Consider the following 18,374-nt stretch of genomic DNA (forward strand, 5'->3'; position numbering starts at 1 on the left):
ACGATCTTTCTAATGGAGTTGTCGGGGACGGAAAAAAGGCAGGTAAGACAATGTCCTGTCCCATATGAAAAGAGGTGGCAGCCTTAGGAAGAAAGGCTGGATCTAATTGCAAGACAACTTTTTCTCTGTGAAAGTTCAGGTAAGGAGGATTTATGCGAAGAGCACAGAGCTCACTAGCCCTTCGAGCTGAAGTTACCACCACAAGACACGCTGTCTTCCAGGAAACGAGGCGTAAATTGACTGTTGCTAATGGTTCGAAGGGAGCTCTCGTAAGCGCTTGTAAAGACTACGGAGAGACTCCAGGCAGGCACCAATGGTCTGATTGATGGGTTAAGATTATACAGTCCCTTCAGAAACCTCTTTATAATCGGCTGAGAGAAGATGGGTGATCCGTCAACAAAGCCACGATGATAGGCGATTGCTGCCGTATACACTTTAATGGAAGACGGCTTCAGTCCAGACTGGTGCAGTTCCAGTAGGAACTGAAGGATTTGATGTATAGATGTAGCATACGGAGAGAACGAACGAGACTCGGCAAAGGTAGAAAATCGACGCCACTTGGCCACGTAGAACTTCCGTGTAGACGGTTTTAATTCCGAATCAAGGATGTGCTGAATATACGGATGGAAGACTGTCGGATCCGATGGAATGTTCCTTGGATCCAACAGTGCAGGAGGAGCAAGAGAAGAAGTGCTGAAGTCATTGGATCCGGAGGCAGGATTCGAAGCACTTGCAGATGTCATCGATACCGATGGTGCAATGTTAGCTATCAAATTCGCCACACTGTTAAGTTCAATGATGGTAGATCTGGATGGCGAAGTGCACCGTCCTGTTGGGTTATGAGGTACGGAAGCAGTGGAAGATCGAGGTATTCCCTGTGGGAGATGTCGAGCAGTGTCAAAAACCAAGCTTGGCGTGGCCACCAAGGGGTAATCAGTAACCCCGTGGCCCAATCATGAACTATCTTCGCTATCACTCTCGTAATCAGTGGAATTGGAGGAAAGGCGTAAAAGTTCTGGTTGCTCCAGGGAATCATAAAGGCGTCCCCCAGGGACCCGTGCCTGATTCCTGCTGTCAAACAGAAAGCATTGCACACCTTGTTCTGTTGTGTGGCGAACAAGTCCACGTTGGGGAACCCCCAGCAATGAAAAAGATGATCGTGTGTCTGAGGATCTAGTTTCCATTCATGAGAGATGAGTATGCGTCTGCTGAGAAGATCCACTTCCACATTGTCCGTACCAGCAAGATGGACTGCCATCAGCATGATGTCTTTCGGGATGCACCAATCCTAGATTTTCATTGAGAGTCTGGCCAGAGTCGGTGACTTTGTTCCGCCTTGCTTGTTCAGATAAAAGACGGTGGATATATTGTCCGAAGTTATCTGAACGACCTGATGTCGGAGAACGTCCTCGAAAGAACTCAGGGCTTTGAATACTGCCAAGAGTTCCAGGAAGTTGATATCATTCATGGATTCTTGATGATTCCATGTGCCCTGAGTATACAGGTCGGAGCATACTGCTCCCCATCCTAGAAGAGATGCATTGGTACCGAGGGTTACCGAAGGGCATCGGGGTCTGAATGGAACCCCAATAGTCAGATTGGCTGGAACCAACCACCAGATTAGAGAATGGAGCACAGAGGATGGGATTCGAATCAACTTCGATGGAGAGTCTCTCTGTGGATGGAACATCTTGTTGAACAGGAGTTGTAAAGGATGAAGTCAAAGTCTGGCGTGTGGTACCACAGCAACTGAGGAAGCCATATGCCCCAGAAGCCTCTGGGTGGACTTTGCCGGAACCGTCCCGTCTCGTCACATTCGATGGACGTGGCAAGAGTCTGTTGTCTGTCCCAAGGAAGGAAGGCTTTTCCCACCATAGAATCCAAGTGGGCTCCGATGAAGGTAAGCATCTGTACCGGAAGAATAGAAGATTTCTCGGTATTAATGCATAGTTCCAGATCGTCTAACAAGGCACAGGTTGTACAGATGGATGCGAGAAGTCCTTCCCTAGATTGGGACACCAACAGCCAGTCATCAAGGTAAGGGTAAATTTGTACCCCTTGGAGGCGTAGGAAAGCGCAGACAGGGGCCATACATTTGGTGAACACTCTAGGAGCGGTGGCCAGTCCAAAAGGCAGAACTGTAAATTCGAATAAAAGGGATGCAACAGCAAAATGAAGGAAACGCCTATGACCCAGGTGAATGGAAATATGGAAATAAGCATCCTTTAAGTCCAATGAGGTGAACCAATCCTCCTTCCTTAGCAGCGGCAGAATATTTTGAAGGGTGGTCATTCGAAACGTTTTTGTTGCGATAAAACGATTCAGATTGCGTAAGTGCAAGATCGGACGCAGACCACCATCCTGCTTCGGGACCATAAAGTATCTGGAATAGAATCCGTGAAGTCCGTCAGGCAGTGTCACTTGTCAAATCGCTCCTTTACGAAGAAGTTGTTGGATTTCATCAAGCAATACCGGTGAGCATGATGTAGACCGGATCGGACTCGATGGAGGAACGATGTCAAATTCTTTCTGATAGCCGTGCTGTATGATGGATACTACTCACCGATCAGATGTGATGGACACCCAAATGGGGAGTCGGCTTTTCAGCCGGTTCCCAGATGAAAGGGGGGTGGGTATGGTAGGAATCAGAGGAATGGTTCACCCGTTCCGTCAACGCTGCCTCCTGTCTACCTCATAGCAACGACGGCCCTGCTGATATCGCTGCTGAGGCTGCTGACGGCGGCGTTGCTGTTGCTGCTGCCAGCATTGGTGCTGCTGTCTAGGCTGGTAGGATTGCCTATAAGATGGACGGGTCCATGACCACTTACACCTGGTCTGGGTTTGTAGCTCCATCCTCCATGCCGTCATGTGGGATTCATGGAGTTTCTTTAGCTTGTGGTTGGTCCTCAAATGGAAAAGCTTGGACCCGTCGAAGGGCATTTCCTCAATTCGTCTCTTCGTCTCCTCTGGGAAGTTACAATTCCTTAACTAGGCATGTCTCCGGAGTGAGACGGCACAAACTAAGGCCCTCAAGTCTGTGTCCACATGATGTCGGGCAGTGGACAACTGCTGGACGGCGACTTGCATTGCCTCCTTGATGAAGACCTTAGCCAGGTCACCCTGGTGGTCCGGGAGGGCTGAGGCGATGTTATGGAGGCATTGCATGTTGAAGTACTGATACCTCGCCAGCGTCGCCTCATACTTGGAAATTCTCAGCCCTAGGCAGCGTAGACTCGCCTGGCCAAGGAGTTGATCTTCTGTCCCTCCTTGTCCCTTGGTGCGGTGTGACCTCTCGCCTCTCTGCCCTGGGAGGACTCCACCACGACCGAGTTCGGTTTGGCGTGGCGGAGGAGGAAAGGTATGTCCTCCTCCCGAACCCGGTACATGGATTCGTACCTCTGCGAAGTCTGCTGAGGGTGAGCGGGCAAGTCCCAGGGTTGCGTCATTGCCTGCTGTAGGGTGGTGATCAGCAGCAGGACGATCGATGTAGACTGCTCCCCACGGACGACATCATACAACTTGTCTGTACTGGGTCCCGGGCGCTGGACGGTGTCAATCTCAAGGGACTGGACAAGGCAGGACATCAGCTTCACGAAGGAGACATGCGATTTATTCAGTGACACAGGGCCCTGGGAGGTCACAACGACGTCAGGGGAGGTTGAATCGACCTCTGAATCATCGGAGTCAGCACCATAATACGGGGGAGTCGATGATAAGGGCTCCACTGGAGAGAAGGCCCGACTACTTCCATCCTGAGGAGGTATCGGAGACGCATGCTTCAGGTCCAAGGACAGTGGACAGTCGCGAGGAGGTGGTGAAGACCGGCCCCTGGGCGCGGGGTAGTACCTGACGGAGTGAGGATCGCCCCAGGCCTGGTAATAGGAACAGTGCCATCCCTCTGAATGCTGCTCCGTGGAGCGACTCCTTTGGCTCCTAGACGGGGACATTTCGACATCCACCTTGAATGTGGTTGCGGGCATAGGTGTTGGGGACCTAGCCCTAGGGGGAGAATCCTGAATTTCCCCATCAGAAATTGACTCCCACGGTAGAGTTGGAAGAGGCTCAGCAGGAAGGTCAGCCACATGGCGAGGGGACCCTTGAGGGGTAACCCTCATAGCCGCCTGAAGCACCGGGTCAGGTGGAGTCGGTACAGTGACTGCCATCGGTACCAAGGGGGCTGTCGAACCCGAGTCACTGTGTCTGGGACACTCCGGGTCCTTCGATTTCTTCGGCGGCTTCAGAGCCTTCTCCTTCCTGGCTCTCGAAGGACCCGGAGTGAAATCGAAGGCTGCCGATTTGTCGGTGTCAGCATGCTTGCGCTTCTCATGCTTCTTCTTCGGAGAAGCAGGTGGAACACCCATGGTAGACGCACCTTCATCCAAAGTGCGTGAGGGCAGAGTCACAAAGGAAGAGCCAGGCTTCGGAGCGGTAAGAAGTGGGTCGGACTGCATGCGAGCCCAATCCCACAAGAGCCTCCGTAGGTGGTTCTCACGATTTTTCCTGGCCTGCTTAGAGAAGGCCTGGCAGTGAGAGCACTTATTGGTCCTATGCCCTTCCCCCAAGCAGAGAAGGCATAGGTCATGCGGGTCAGCCGGAGACATCTTAGACCCGCATTCCGCGCATTTGCGGAAAGCCGCTTGCTGCGCCATCACAAGAAAGGGGAAAAAAGGAGATAGTGCAGAGGGTTAAGAATATATTCTTTGTTTTTTTTTTAATAGAGAAGATCAAAGAGAGGTAGAACGATAGAGAAAACACAGAACTACTAAGAGGAACAAGAATTTCTACAAGAACTACTAGAGCTAATAGAGCTATAACAACTGGGAAAGAAGAACAATCGAGAACGAACTAGACGAGCAATGGTCAGAGCGAGAGCGAAAGCGGCATGAGGCACAGTGAACGGCGGTTGCAAAGACTGAATAAAATGGCGGACGCTCCACTCTTTATAGGCTATGGGGGAGGGGAAGCGGAGCTTTCCCGCCAAAAACCGTTAGCTTGCAATCTTCCGGCCAAAGGCACTGTGCAGGCGCAGCACCCATATGTGTAATGCACAGAGGCCACGACGAAGAACTGAGCAGGAATGGGTGCAAGAAGCAGTGTAGGAGCTGCAAGAATGGGTGCAAAAACCAGAGCCAGAAACAGTGCAAGGAGCGCCAGGTATGAGTGGAACCATCAGGAATTGTGCAGTAGACCATGGGCCTCCACTGCTGGAACTGCAGTTTGACAGGGCTCCCTTCCATGGCACAGGGATGGGCATTGGAACTGGCATCAGGGGCAGTGTAGGACCTGCCAGGATATATGCAGTAGAGCAGGAGGGCCACTGGCAGAACCACTGGTAGACAAGGCCTCCTGCCATACTGCAGAAACAGATGTCAAAATCAGTGCAAGAACTGCAGGGACATATATGGTAGACCAGGGTGGGGGCCCACTGGCAGAACCTCAGAAAGACAGGATCGTCTGCCATGGTGTAGGAACTGGTGGACAAACCAGCCTTGCCACATGTGTGGATGGCACTGATGTACTTGTCCTTGTCCTTCCAGGCTTCTGCCATTTTATGGCCTTTTTGGCTGCCTTTTTTTGCCCTGAGTTCCTCCTCGTTATGCACCCAGACAATGGTGTGGGCAGGACAGGTGGGGCTGCCAGAGGAGCTGCAAATGGATGGTGTCAAGGCCTAGTCAGCAGCCAGAAAGAAGGAGCTCCAAAATCTGGCTCTAAGTCAGCCCATTTGGTTCTTCGCTGCCTGGGGTTATCCTCTTCCAGACAGAAGAGGCATAGGTGGTGAGCATTTGTGGAAGGTAGACAATTCCACAATAAGCACATTTCCTAACACATGCTTTGCGAGCCACTGGGAAGAAAGATAAGACAAAAGTGATGTTCAAATCAATAGGTATAACTTTTATAGGTAAAACCATGCAATCAAAGCTAGAGAAAAACTTTATTTTCTAGAGATCAGCATGTGTGCATCCTTGAAATGTAACTGACGCTAACCAGGCACCATTCCAAAGAAAGCTAGTTGGCACTTGACAGATAACAGCAGCTCAAAGGTCAATTCACACCAACCCAACCCATCCTCCTCCTCTTCTATGGAATAGCACCCCATCCTCTCCCTTCCTTCAGAGCATCTTCTTTGGTATCCAAGTGAGAAAGATCATGCCATTGTAACTTTTTACTTCTGTAACCTATTGGAAAGTGAGAACTATGTTACATGTAACCCTTGAATGAACAATGCATAAAAGGGCCAACCAAGGACTGCTCAGGTGTCATCTGGAACCATTTTTTGGCAGCCAGTTATTCCCGAGAATAATTCTTTTAAAGGAAAATCTTCTCCTGTTGTGCATTTTGGGCATATGCACACCTGGTTATGGACCATTTGGTCAACAAAAGGATAGACCCAAAAAGGTGACAATAGGTATTATTTCTAGAAAGATATTTCTATAAATGTTTAATTTTTTTGATAAGGCAATCATTTTGAAAGAAGTAGATTTTTAAATGAAGAAGCTAGGAACAGACCCAAGGCACCCAAAATGGAGGTTGGAAAAGTACTAGGGAAAATGGCAGGAGCCCCAAGGGGGGAGGGGCAGAGTTCCTGCCAAAACAAGCTTGACTAGGAAAATCTTCCCAACAACAGACGCTGTGCAGGTGCAGAGCCCATATGTGTGATGCACAGAGACCACAAAAGAGGGAGGATTACATCTCTCACTTAACCTCCAACTGGACAGATAGATGGATGGATGGACGGACTGATGGACAGATCCTTTCATAAGAGCAATGGGATTTGGTAACCCTGCTGAAAATACCACATGTATACTTGCAGTGTTTCAAAAGCATTTCACAATGTCAAGAATAAAGCTCCTCAACATATTAACTGTCTTTGAAAAGCGTAACTTAAGAATTAAGAATAGCTACAACTTATTCTCAATGAACCAAACCAAGAGGACAATTAATCACCATCTATGATAGAAGAAATGAATGTTCAAATTGCAAAGCAACACACTGGGTGAGATCCAGAGAACCTCTTCTATAAACAGGAGCCCTTTTTGCTCACGTGACTGCCTCTAGTTGCATCCCATCCTGCCCCATATCCCAAACTATTCATCCAGGCCTGCAATGGAAAGGGGTAAAAAAAGTCTTATAACATTTTGCTCACTCTTTTATCAACCCAATGTATTAAAAACAACCACCACTACCATAATCTAAGCCATCAGCCTTTTCAGATTCAGGAGTCATCATTAGACCCAGCCTGGAACAGGGAATCCACGGTACATTTTTATTGTCTACATTCACTTCTTTCTCCCACCCTCACTCTTTCTACTCATTCCTTCACTCTGTCTTAAAAAAGACAAAATTGTGATGGTCTCCTAGGTAGGTATATGACATAGCTAATACCTTAGCCCCATAGTTTAAGAATTGTGCAGTGGCTATCTTGTAATCTTGAACTACAACCTGGAAACAGAAACCAATCAAAATGCTGCTCTTTAGCTTGTACAGGAGGAATAACTAGTCTATTCACTGTTTTGTGAGAGTAAGAAAATAATACTCTCATGATGGTAATAAGACATTTCTATTCTGACAAGGAGTTCTACCTGACAAGTAGCCAACAAGCAATGATGCTAGCAGAAAAGCTCTCATCTATTTTCCCAAGTAATGAGAACAGGAAAAACAAGCATGATTATTTTTGAAAGGCCTTCACAATATGCCAAATCAAATCTCTGGTATACATAAATCAATCAGATATCCAACATGCCAAACTAACTAGCCACCAATATAAACCGAACAAAAATCCCAAGGATTCATAAGTAAGGAAATCACAAGGGCCTCTGGGCACTTAGAATGCGAACACACACCTGCAACTTACTTTCTGACTGACTGACTGACTGAAAGAAAAGTATTGAAAATATGACCACTGATGACACTGTACTACAAACCTCATTGCAGAGAATATCTAGCAAAAGTCATACAGCAACAAACCAGCTAACTTTACAATGGCAGACCTGCAGTCAATCACTGGCATTCAGAGCCAATTCAAGGATGTCAGTGCTTGGTGTCAGTCAACTAGGCATCAGGAATAGCACGTTTATGATGTCATCATCCAGTCTGCAGGCCATGTAAAAGGCCTCCTTATCTTGGTTTCGCCCCCTTTCTTTATTCCCTGCATTCACTTTCAGCATTGTCAACTTTTCCCTGTTACATTATTATGAAAATCCATTCCTTCCTCCCTTTTCCCTCAGTCAGGATTCTGATTCATGTTCTAATCATCTCCCACTGCAGCCTTCTTCCCTGTGACCTCCTTTCACATGTCTCACCTCAGTTCTCACACATTTTTGTGAACCTACTTTTCTTCTTTCTGTCCAGATCTTCTGCTGTTCCTATGAAAAGCTAACTCTGCTTTCAACACTCTTAATGCCTTCATCCCCTCTTCTTATTCCCTCTCCATTTCCTAATATATTCCTACCATTATTCATTACTTCTCTTGTTGCTCATCCCTTACCCAGACATTAGTCTCTTGCTCCATCCATTCTCCAATGCTGCAACTGTGTCTAGAATGTCTGTCCCTTGTGCTACCACCCACACATCCATCATTCTTCCTTAAAAACCAACTCAACATCATCTTTCAAGAATTCTCCTTTGTCCCTATCCCAGCTGGGAAAAATTGATCAGATTCATTCTTTGCTTTCTCCTTTCCTTCCAGTGTTTATTCACACATTCTAAATTTGGAACTTTCTTAGGGCAGAGAGATTTTGGTATATTATTTTGTAAAATGACATATACACTGAAGATGCACTATCATAATCACTATCATATTTATAATTACCACCTGGCTCTTTCTTCAGGTCCTAAAAAGGGAGTTGCTCCCATCAAAACCCTGTAATACCTTATTCTCCTCAGAAATGGGAGCAACTAGATTTATTTGAATTACGCAACTAAATTCCAAGTACTATATTTTAGCATTAGTTTTTACTCAACTGCTAGCTCCTTGCTACTTCAACAAATCAGAGAAACAGTTCCATTCACACATTATTTACATGCCATATCAATTAATAACCATTCAGAACATGAGCACTAAAAATATTTTTAAAGGATCAAACATGTTCCTAATTCAAATATCAAGCTGTGTGTGATTCTTGAAACGAGGCAGAGATTTGTATCCAGTCTACAAAAGCTCTCGTTGCTTCTACTTACTTTCTGACTGGACAACTTGGAAGATAGATGAAAAGAGTTGAACACAAAACAGACTGTCTATCAATTTACCACCATGAGATGACACAAGAGTCTCCAGCCTATGATGTAATGTACCCAAAGTATCCAAAAGGCATGTACAAAACAAAAGAACCTCCATTTTTGTAACCTTTCAGAGAATGAGTAAAAATACTGAAAATCTAAAGCATTGTGAGGTGATTTTTTAAAGTAAGAACTTTAAATAAACCAAAAAGTAACAACACTGCATAGTTGAAGTCTCTCTTTCTCTCTCTCATGCTTTTAAAACACATACGTGCCCAGATTAAAGGTTCAGAGTTAGATAATCCCTGCAAAACTAATAAAAGTTGTAGTAAAGCACTTTGTTCTCGTCAAGACAGCTGTTATCACAGAGATGCAAAGTATTATTATTTCATTAGAAACCATTAAGCTTTCTCCAAGATGTTCTCACCTCCATCTTAGCACTCAGAACACCTACAAATTCTAAAATGGACTGATATGGCTGCTTCTTTGTTCTGTCTGTTTTATACATGAGAAGTCCTATTTTTCATGTTCTTGGAACATAGCCTTGAAGTTACTCGGCACTGTGCTAATAGTTGATGGATCTACTGTGTTTTCTTTTAGAGGCAATATGTGATCAATAAGCGTATGAGTCTGAGCACTAACCATAAAGGTCATGTTTCAAAATGGTCTTTTTATACAGCCATATTTTCTTGCCTTGGCTGAAAGCTCCTTTCTAAACCAATGTTTTCTACCTGAAGCATAATTTAGTCCCTAGGCAAAAGCTGTCATTTTGCCAAGTGCCTTATGCAAAGGATTTCAAAATTACAAGATGGTTAAAGTTTACTTGCAGTTATCAAAGCTTGCTGCAGGTCAAAGATGAGCACCACTCATGTTGTGATAATCCAAACATTCTTCACAATACTGCAGGTTTTCTGCTACTTCCTCCAAAGAAATACGGAAATAACTCTTGGGAAAAAGAAAGAGTCGGATTTCCTAAGAATCCCAATGCACCAATTTATAATCGGATTGTGCTATGATTTTCATTTAGTCACAAATGTCACTTTCTCTTTTTCTGCTGAATTTTAGCCATGCAGACTTGATGAAATCGATTGCATATCCAACAAACATATTCAAACACTAGAAAAAAGTCAAAAGAGCACCTGCATAATCCTTACAATTGTGAGCTGCAGATTTTTTATTTTCTTATTTCTTTATTTATGTTAGTTTCCCCTATTTTATTTACTTGCTGAAAGCCCAGGACAATATGAGTAAAATATCTTTGGAATAGAGGGCTGAGAGTGACAAACATAACAGAAGGAAGCTACATTAAACATGTCCTTCAATTTCACTATAAAATATACTTCAAGGTACATGCCAAAACACGAAATCAAAACGTGGAGTGTCTTCACTTGAAAGGGTCAAAGAGGGACAGCGTGATATAATGATGCACCAAAATGATGTGCACATTGTTACCATAACCACAAACACCAACTGATCAGAGACTCTCCCATGCTAGTCTTACTTTAATCACATAGCAAAATATTGTTTCTTCTTCATATACCAAAACATGTAAATATGCGAAGCCAAAATCATGTATCCAAAGTATACAGACTGAATTATGGCAAACCTTCAGTCCCACCACCACACTCTGCATTGCCTGCTCCTAGCACTATATATACACCGCAGATGACAAGAAGGTAGATCACGATCTGCTGACAAATCACTGGATGATTTGCTGTAGACCGGGGCGGGGGGGGGGGTTGCTACTGTTGTCTAACAGTAGCAACAACCACATAGCTTTCCCCCATGTACATCAATTGCTGAAAAGGGAAAACCAAAAGTGGCTTTGTGTGCAAAAGGATGTGTGAGCACAGTTCTGATACTGATCACAAATTCCTGGGCTGAGCATTTAATTTCATTTCACTGACATCCAGTAGCTGAAGCTCTTTGGGAACTTAAGAACAATTTATATAGTGCTGCAGAATGCAAAAATACAATAAAACAGCATAACACTTCAATACACAGATTTTAAACAGAATTGATTACCTACAAAAAAATTCATGCATCTCTCCCCCAAACTACAGCTCCAGCCTTCCTTCAACATCTCTGAATGTGGGGAGTAGATTAAGTGGCTCGCTCTTAATTGGACATATATTTGGGGCATCCTGATCCTTAATTCTTAGCATATGTCCACCTACCTGAGCCACTATTTTGCATTCAACTTTGGTCCCCAAGGTTCTAGTAAATAATCTTTTTAAAAAATTGATTCCACAAGCCTAAAGTCTATCTACTCCTGGTATATATCTCCTTTGAACATATGCAATATTAAGTACTCAGAAAGAAGAATTTCCAGCTCTGAAGGCTTGCCTTATCCTCACAGGGTTATGTACATTCATCATGTGTAGCACCTTTACTCTAACAGCATGGCCTATGCTGGCTAGCAATTATGGGAATTGTAATCCAGGATACTAAGTTGCAGAAAGATATTCTTACATATTGAAATATGAAGGAAAGTACAACTGCAGTTTGCATTATGCATTATTATTATGCATTATTCCATCCCTTACCACCTTATGCTCATGCACTCTCTATAGGCCTACATTGAAAGGCTGATTACTCTTTTAAGCAAAGGAGCAGAAGGAGGTAAAGAATGTTCCTCCTCATACAGTTCAATTCTGTGATGCCCTATTATTTCACAGCCAGTGGTCTTAAAACAGAACCAGCCAAATGTCTACTTTTCAGCATAAGCAGTTCACATCCCATCTTACACACAATATTAACAGTATATTAAGCAGAATAATACAGCCATAGGTTTTTCCTCTAACTCAAAGGAAAGATCAACATCATAGTTATTGCTTCTGCAATTGATGCTGACCACATGGAAAGAACAAAGTAGCTCATGGATCCTTGGATATTCTATTCATTGTATATACATGTTAACCCAGACTGTTCCCAACCATTTAAAAAAATGAAAACACAACCATAACTACTGTAGCATCTCAGTGCCCTCCACCTAGAAGCCTTCTTCTAAAACCCCAATAATTTCATTGGGGCTTACACATGAACTGCACTTATTGGACTTTCCCCAAGGACTATGATTTGACAATAAAGAATGTCATAATTGGGAATTTACCATTAGATCACAGCATACAATTGCTTTTTATTGGGACATGTTTAAAAATAATTCATGTTGTATTCAGAAAGATAAAGTGTTCACAATCATGAGAGGATTTTTGAAATGTTATTTTCCACTAGTGAATTACAATGCAATTTTCTAGCCAACTAATTTCACTCAAAAAGATAATGACTTGAGCAAAAAGCTAATCAACTGCCAATCAGGATTCCTTGAAGCATAGAATGTAAAATATTGAAGCCACTTTTACAAGTCATAAAAAACACTTATGTTCCATGATATGTCATAAAATCTGTGATGGAAATCTGAAGTTGATGAAGCATTCTTATTTCTCCAGTGATTTCCCTAAACAAACAGCTTTCAAGTTTAACCAAATCTTCCATTAATATTCAGGCCCATTTAAGGAGCATCAATACTACACAATTAACTGTGTAAATGTCAGCTAGAGAACTAAACAGATTAATCATCTGTCTTGTTTTGCCTACCTGTCAATGCTACTAATTTCCCTGGAGGGAGGGGTTGGCTGGGGGCAAAGGTAAGGGAAGAAAAACTTCACCTGTGAAGTACCAATTTTTAATCACAGCCACAAGGTGATACAGCTGATAACCAGAAGGTGTAATTTACAGTTAATTTGCACTCTCATTATTACCATAGTCTATATTATTCAATTTACACATTTTCTTGATAGACTGTACAATTTCAAAACTGGCCCCTTCAAAAAGTTAAATATAATATTACTACTACATCATAAATTAATATAAGGCACCATGGTTCTATCTCACTGCAAATTTTAAATCAAAGCATTATTTGGCCATACTTCAATTTAGCAATTGAAGCATATGGGAGGGGAGAATCAGCTACACTGATTCAGAAAAGTAGCAATGATATGCCAGTGTATGTAAATCTAGGCAATATGAAACGACTAGCGAATCAATGTATTTTTCAAGAGCTGGTGTTGAGGAGAAGAGAGACCATGGTCAAGAAAACTGAATGAACTACAGCTGGGTCCTTGTGGCCTCACCATGAGAAAGCAACAAAATCCCTACGGTCTGAGTGTTCCGATTGGCTGCATCAGATGAAAGGAAGAGGCAGCAAGGCCCCCTCCATCAGCCTAGACAGGACCAACTCCCACCTGGCTCATTCTGTCTTAAAACTATCTCTTGCTGTGCTTGCTATGTACTTGAGATATTTATAGCCTGGCCAATTCCTTTAAGTCCCACTGATTCAGTTGTACAAGCAGGACCCACCAATAATACAGGGAGAATTAGTGCTTCCTAAAAGAAGCCCTGAAATAAGAGCTAACACTCATTTCTAGAAGGGGGCAGTTCAGCAGAGCTCTCTTATGCAACCTCTGCCAACCTGTCTCTGTCAAGAAAGAAATGTTTCTGCTCATTTCTGGTTGCCCTGGCAGCAATAAGTCACAGTGGTACAAGTGATCAGGGCCACATGCACAGCGGAACTGGTGGGGTGTAAGAGCATGGATGGGGCTGTAAACTTTTCAGACCTGAATTTGCTGTTTTCACTTTTTCTTTCCCTGTCCCTTTCATGTTTGTTAACTGGCCAGCCATTATACTGTAAACTGGCCTGAGTGCTTTGGCTGAAAGGTGGTACATGAATGGCATATTAATAAAGTAAATAATAGAATAAGAACCTTTTATAGTAAAAGAGGCAGATGCTTTTCTATTATCTTATCCTTCATAAAAAAATTATAAAGCAAGTAAGAAAAATATGCTTTGGGTTCTACTTTTTAATTAGGTGGATTCCATTTCTCATGAACAACTTCAATTATAACATTTAAATGTGCTATATGATTGTGATCATCCCTTTTAAAAGTAGCAGGGCGATTGCTCTATTTTTAATTAAAGTGTTATACTTCATATATCAGGGCAGAACTCGAAGATGAGCATTTTCCATGGTTGTTGTGAAACAGAAAGCCATTACATTCAACAATATTGTTACATGTTTTAGAAAAAAACAGGTTGGCTAAATAGAAGCTTGACAACATTAAATACACGGAACTAATACTTGCACAAGCAGAAGTCTGCTTTTGCAGAGGGACTCCCACTCATCGAGGGGACATCATTGTCTTCCTTCTTCCTGTCTTCCCTGCACAAGCGTGACTGCGATCGTGGCCATCTCTCAACTCAGAGGGGTGGGGAGATGGCCGCGATCACGGTCACCACCCAATGTGGAGTTTGCAAAGTGAGTCAAAATTTTTATGAAATTTTTGTTCACGACGTGAGTTGGTTGTGAACTGAGGCATTCATGAGCCAAGGTACCACTGTATTATTATTACATTTCTATACTGCCCATAGCTGAAGTTCTCTGGGCAGTTCACAACATTAACAACAGTTCACAAACCCATCCAGTTTTCAGCAAGGCCCAACCCTGCTTAGCTTCCAAGATTAGACAGGATCAGGCACTTTCAGGCAATACAAAAGCTTGATTTGCTGTGTGGGTTAAATTTAAAGGAAATTACACTGGAACACACATTTTTCACAAAGGATTTGGTTGCTGCATTCTGTACCATGAAACAACACATTATTTATCTTCAAGAGGCCCATCCCTTTCTATCTTTCCTCATTTACTTGTTTATTTAGCTCATAATTCTACAGGCAGGGCTTTGGCATGAATATTCTGTTTCCATGCTGTACAATACCTTGCTTTCTTTCATATGTTTAAAGATATATAGATGAAGAGATTATGGTAAGGATTGTCAAGTACAACATGGCATTGGCAAGATGCTCCTTTCCTACAAGGATTTCAGACTTCACACCTACCAAGACAAATAATTTACAGAGATGTAATAACTACATGAATAGTTACCTTGCCATCTTACTGCAAGTGAGGAAAGAAAAACTATTTGAAACAGGTATATTATGGAAACAATTAAATTTAGTAAACTAAAGAATGTCACATTATTATTTCCTGATTACTTGTCTCCCTTTGGTGCCATCTTAGTTGCTCCCCAATCTCAAAATTCCCCTTGTTTTGCTGCTTTGCCTTTTCTGACTATTTCTGTGCATCTATACTCTTCCTCCACTGACAAAAGAAAGATAAGTTAATTCATCTCACATGTTCCATACCAGGACAAGATTTTACTCCCACTGCAAGTAACAGCAGCTAAGGTCCATGGGTTGTTCAGGGACACAAGTTACATGTGAACTGGGGATTCTGGCTGTCCCCCAGCCAGCCTGAGTTATGTTTGTTGTTAGCATGTTAAATTTGTTAAATTTGTCTTGATTTGGGAGAGAGAGCTCAAAATTTCCCAATTGAGACATAACAATAAATACATCAGGGGAAGATGTATTTAGTTGCTTAGCTGTTCACACCTTCTGCAATCAAGCAGAGTACATGAATGTGCAGTTCCTAAATGATAAGCAATGGTTCTTGCATATGCCACGTGTTAACTGTGCCAATGTCACTTGACATTGTGATATTAAACTCTGTGTGTGTGTGTGTGTGTGTGTGTGTGTGTGTGTGAGAGAGAGAGAGAGAGAGAGAGAGAGAGAGAGAGAGAGAGAGAGAGAGAGAGAGAGAGAGTCAGTCACAGGGATTTGAACATGCAAGAAATCAATCCTGTACAATCTGCCCCAGTACAGAAAATAATGAGATCTCATTTTTCCATGGATCAAGAAGACTATCAAAGAACTGCCACATCCAAGGATCTTAGCTATGTCTTAGTCATACTGTGAAATCTTGCAACTGCAGAGCTTTTCTTCCACAGAAAAGCACCAATGTATTTCACGCTTAGGAGTGGACATCCCATGTAATCTTCCACACATTTCAACAAGAGCAAATTCTATCAAAATCAATGCAGCCATCTCCATAGTGTGCAAATGAGGTACTCTAATCAAATAAAGCTGTCGTCTGAGGAAGGCTGCAGGAAGAGCATTACACCAGGGATCCATTTGGAAAAAGCTAAAATAATTTAACTACTTCTCTTCTTTCACAAGAACAATCTCACACACACACACAATATCCGCCCCCTCCATTGGCCTTGCTTCAGTTTAGCTGCTCTTTCCTTCCCTGGTTCTATCTATTTTATACTTTTCTTTAACCTATCCTAATGTGGCCCCAACCTTTTTGTGGAAGGAATGGAAGTACAAATTATTTTATTATGCTTGTTGTATTTGTTGTCTATTTATTGATATGTTTAACTAAGTTGTAAACCATCCTGAGATGTTTGTTAAGGACAGGGTAAAAATATTGTAAATAAATGAATTAAAATACACGCAGGGAAATAAAGAAATGTGCAAGTTATTGCAAAAATTATAGCACATTGTTGTTGTATTTAGCAAGATGGTCCAGTGAGTCAAATGGCACTACACTCTCAGGTAAGCGTGTACAGGACTGTAACCCAAAGCATAGTTTGCCAAAGCAACATCACAATTTAAAAAAATATATAGTTAGTTGACTAATATGACATGGTTAAGAAATCACTTAATGATACTGGCATGTATCCTGAAACAATTTAATTTGTCCTTTTCCCCTTAATTACTGTTGTGATTTACATATTTTGGCATTTAACACAATTTAGCATTCTGTGGGACCGGCATCAATATCTAAATATATTGTGGAGAACAACAAAACTTCCCTTTACGACCTACTGCTGAGAATTAAGTACTTGATAAATGAGGATTGTGTTAATTTGTGATTAACTTGTTTCCCCTTGGTGATTAAACATCTGGCTAGATCATTTACACCTAGATGTTCTATAAACAAAGCACAATACTAAGCAAATGCCGCATGGATTTTCAAACTCACATTAATGGAAAAAGAAGAACTAGAATAGGAGCTATTGAGAGTAGGGCAGTAAACTATTAAGAAAGCTGAAATATATTTCTTAAGAAGGCAAAAAATCTCTGTCCTCTTTTTTGTTCTGAAAGATAACCTAGATAGAATGAAATAAACTGTTCAAACTGAATTTGCAATAAGAAAAAACAAGAGTCAATGACACTTCCACCTTGCAGGGAAGAACAGGAGGCTGTGCAGCATTGTGTGTGCACAGGCAAAAAACAGTCTCCTTCTCTTGCTTTCTCTCCCCAGCCTGTTTTCTTTACTCACTGCAGGTATTTGCAGGGCCTCCGAGTTGTACAAAAAATGTTCGTCACATCAAATCAGTACCTATAAATTGAAGCACTCCTAGTCAGTATTTTAAATAAGGTATAATCATGCTGTACTAAAAACAACAAAACCCTGTCCATATGATGGTTAATATTTACACATTTGAGATAATCTGTTCATAGCCTTACTTTTCAACTCAATTGCCCCTGGGGAAAGTAACTACAAAACATTTGATATCTCAGAAAAGGTAATGCAATACTTCCCTCCTACACAGTATTGTTTTGTCACAAGCAAAAGCCATGTTAGCAATTTCACTGGAAAATTGAAGTTCAAGGACTTTTAGAAATCACAAAGTTAGCTGAAACTTGGTAATTTTACTATTTCAGGAAAGGAAACATTTAATGAAAGAGAATAATGCAAGTTCAGACAGAGCATGATGGAGAGAAAAGATAAAGAGAAAAAAGTTGTGCCTAAGAATAAACATTTTTACAGAGTCAATGTCAGGTAGACCAGGAATGAAATCAAGCTATGCATGAGAAAGGAAAAGAGGAAGAAGTTTTCATTCTCTCTGACAACAAATGTAGGTGATTAACTGCCTATTCATCTGGAAGTGGAACAAACCAATCTAAAACTAAGGTAGCAGTTTCTGCAGAGTCAGATGTCATGGTATGTAGAAGTATGTATGTTTGTGATTTTTTTAAAAAACTCAAAAACTGCTTGACAGGAACTGAGGGGCTTTCAGAATCTTGACTAGATTCTGGGCTAGAGGTGGTAGGGGATGGGAAGGGAAAGAAGGATGAAAAGAAACCAGAAGTTAAGCACACTAGAGCTCTATTTGGACATTAAATCCTCTGTGTAACCAGAGTCATTTTAGGGAGAGCAAGGATGAGTGTGCTAACTCTGTCCACCACATACAAACACCAGCCCTGTTGCATTCCACTCTGCAAATCCTTTATCTGAATCCTGCCTTTCATTTGTC

General features: G+C 42.3%; 1 protein-coding gene across 6 annotated transcripts in view; it reads right to left on the reverse strand.

The window, feature by feature from the left end:
* Positions 1-18,374, reverse strand: part of MACROD2 (mono-ADP ribosylhydrolase 2) — a 920,410-nt gene that overhangs the window by 660,148 nt on the left and 241,888 nt on the right. The window lies entirely within an intron of this gene.

Source organism: Varanus komodoensis, unplaced genomic scaffold (assembly GCF_004798865.1).
Source record: "Varanus komodoensis strain SLA01 unplaced genomic scaffold, ASM479886v1 scaffold7_3, whole genome shotgun sequence".
Taxonomy (NCBI): Eukaryota; Metazoa; Chordata; class Lepidosauria; order Squamata; family Varanidae; genus Varanus; species Varanus komodoensis.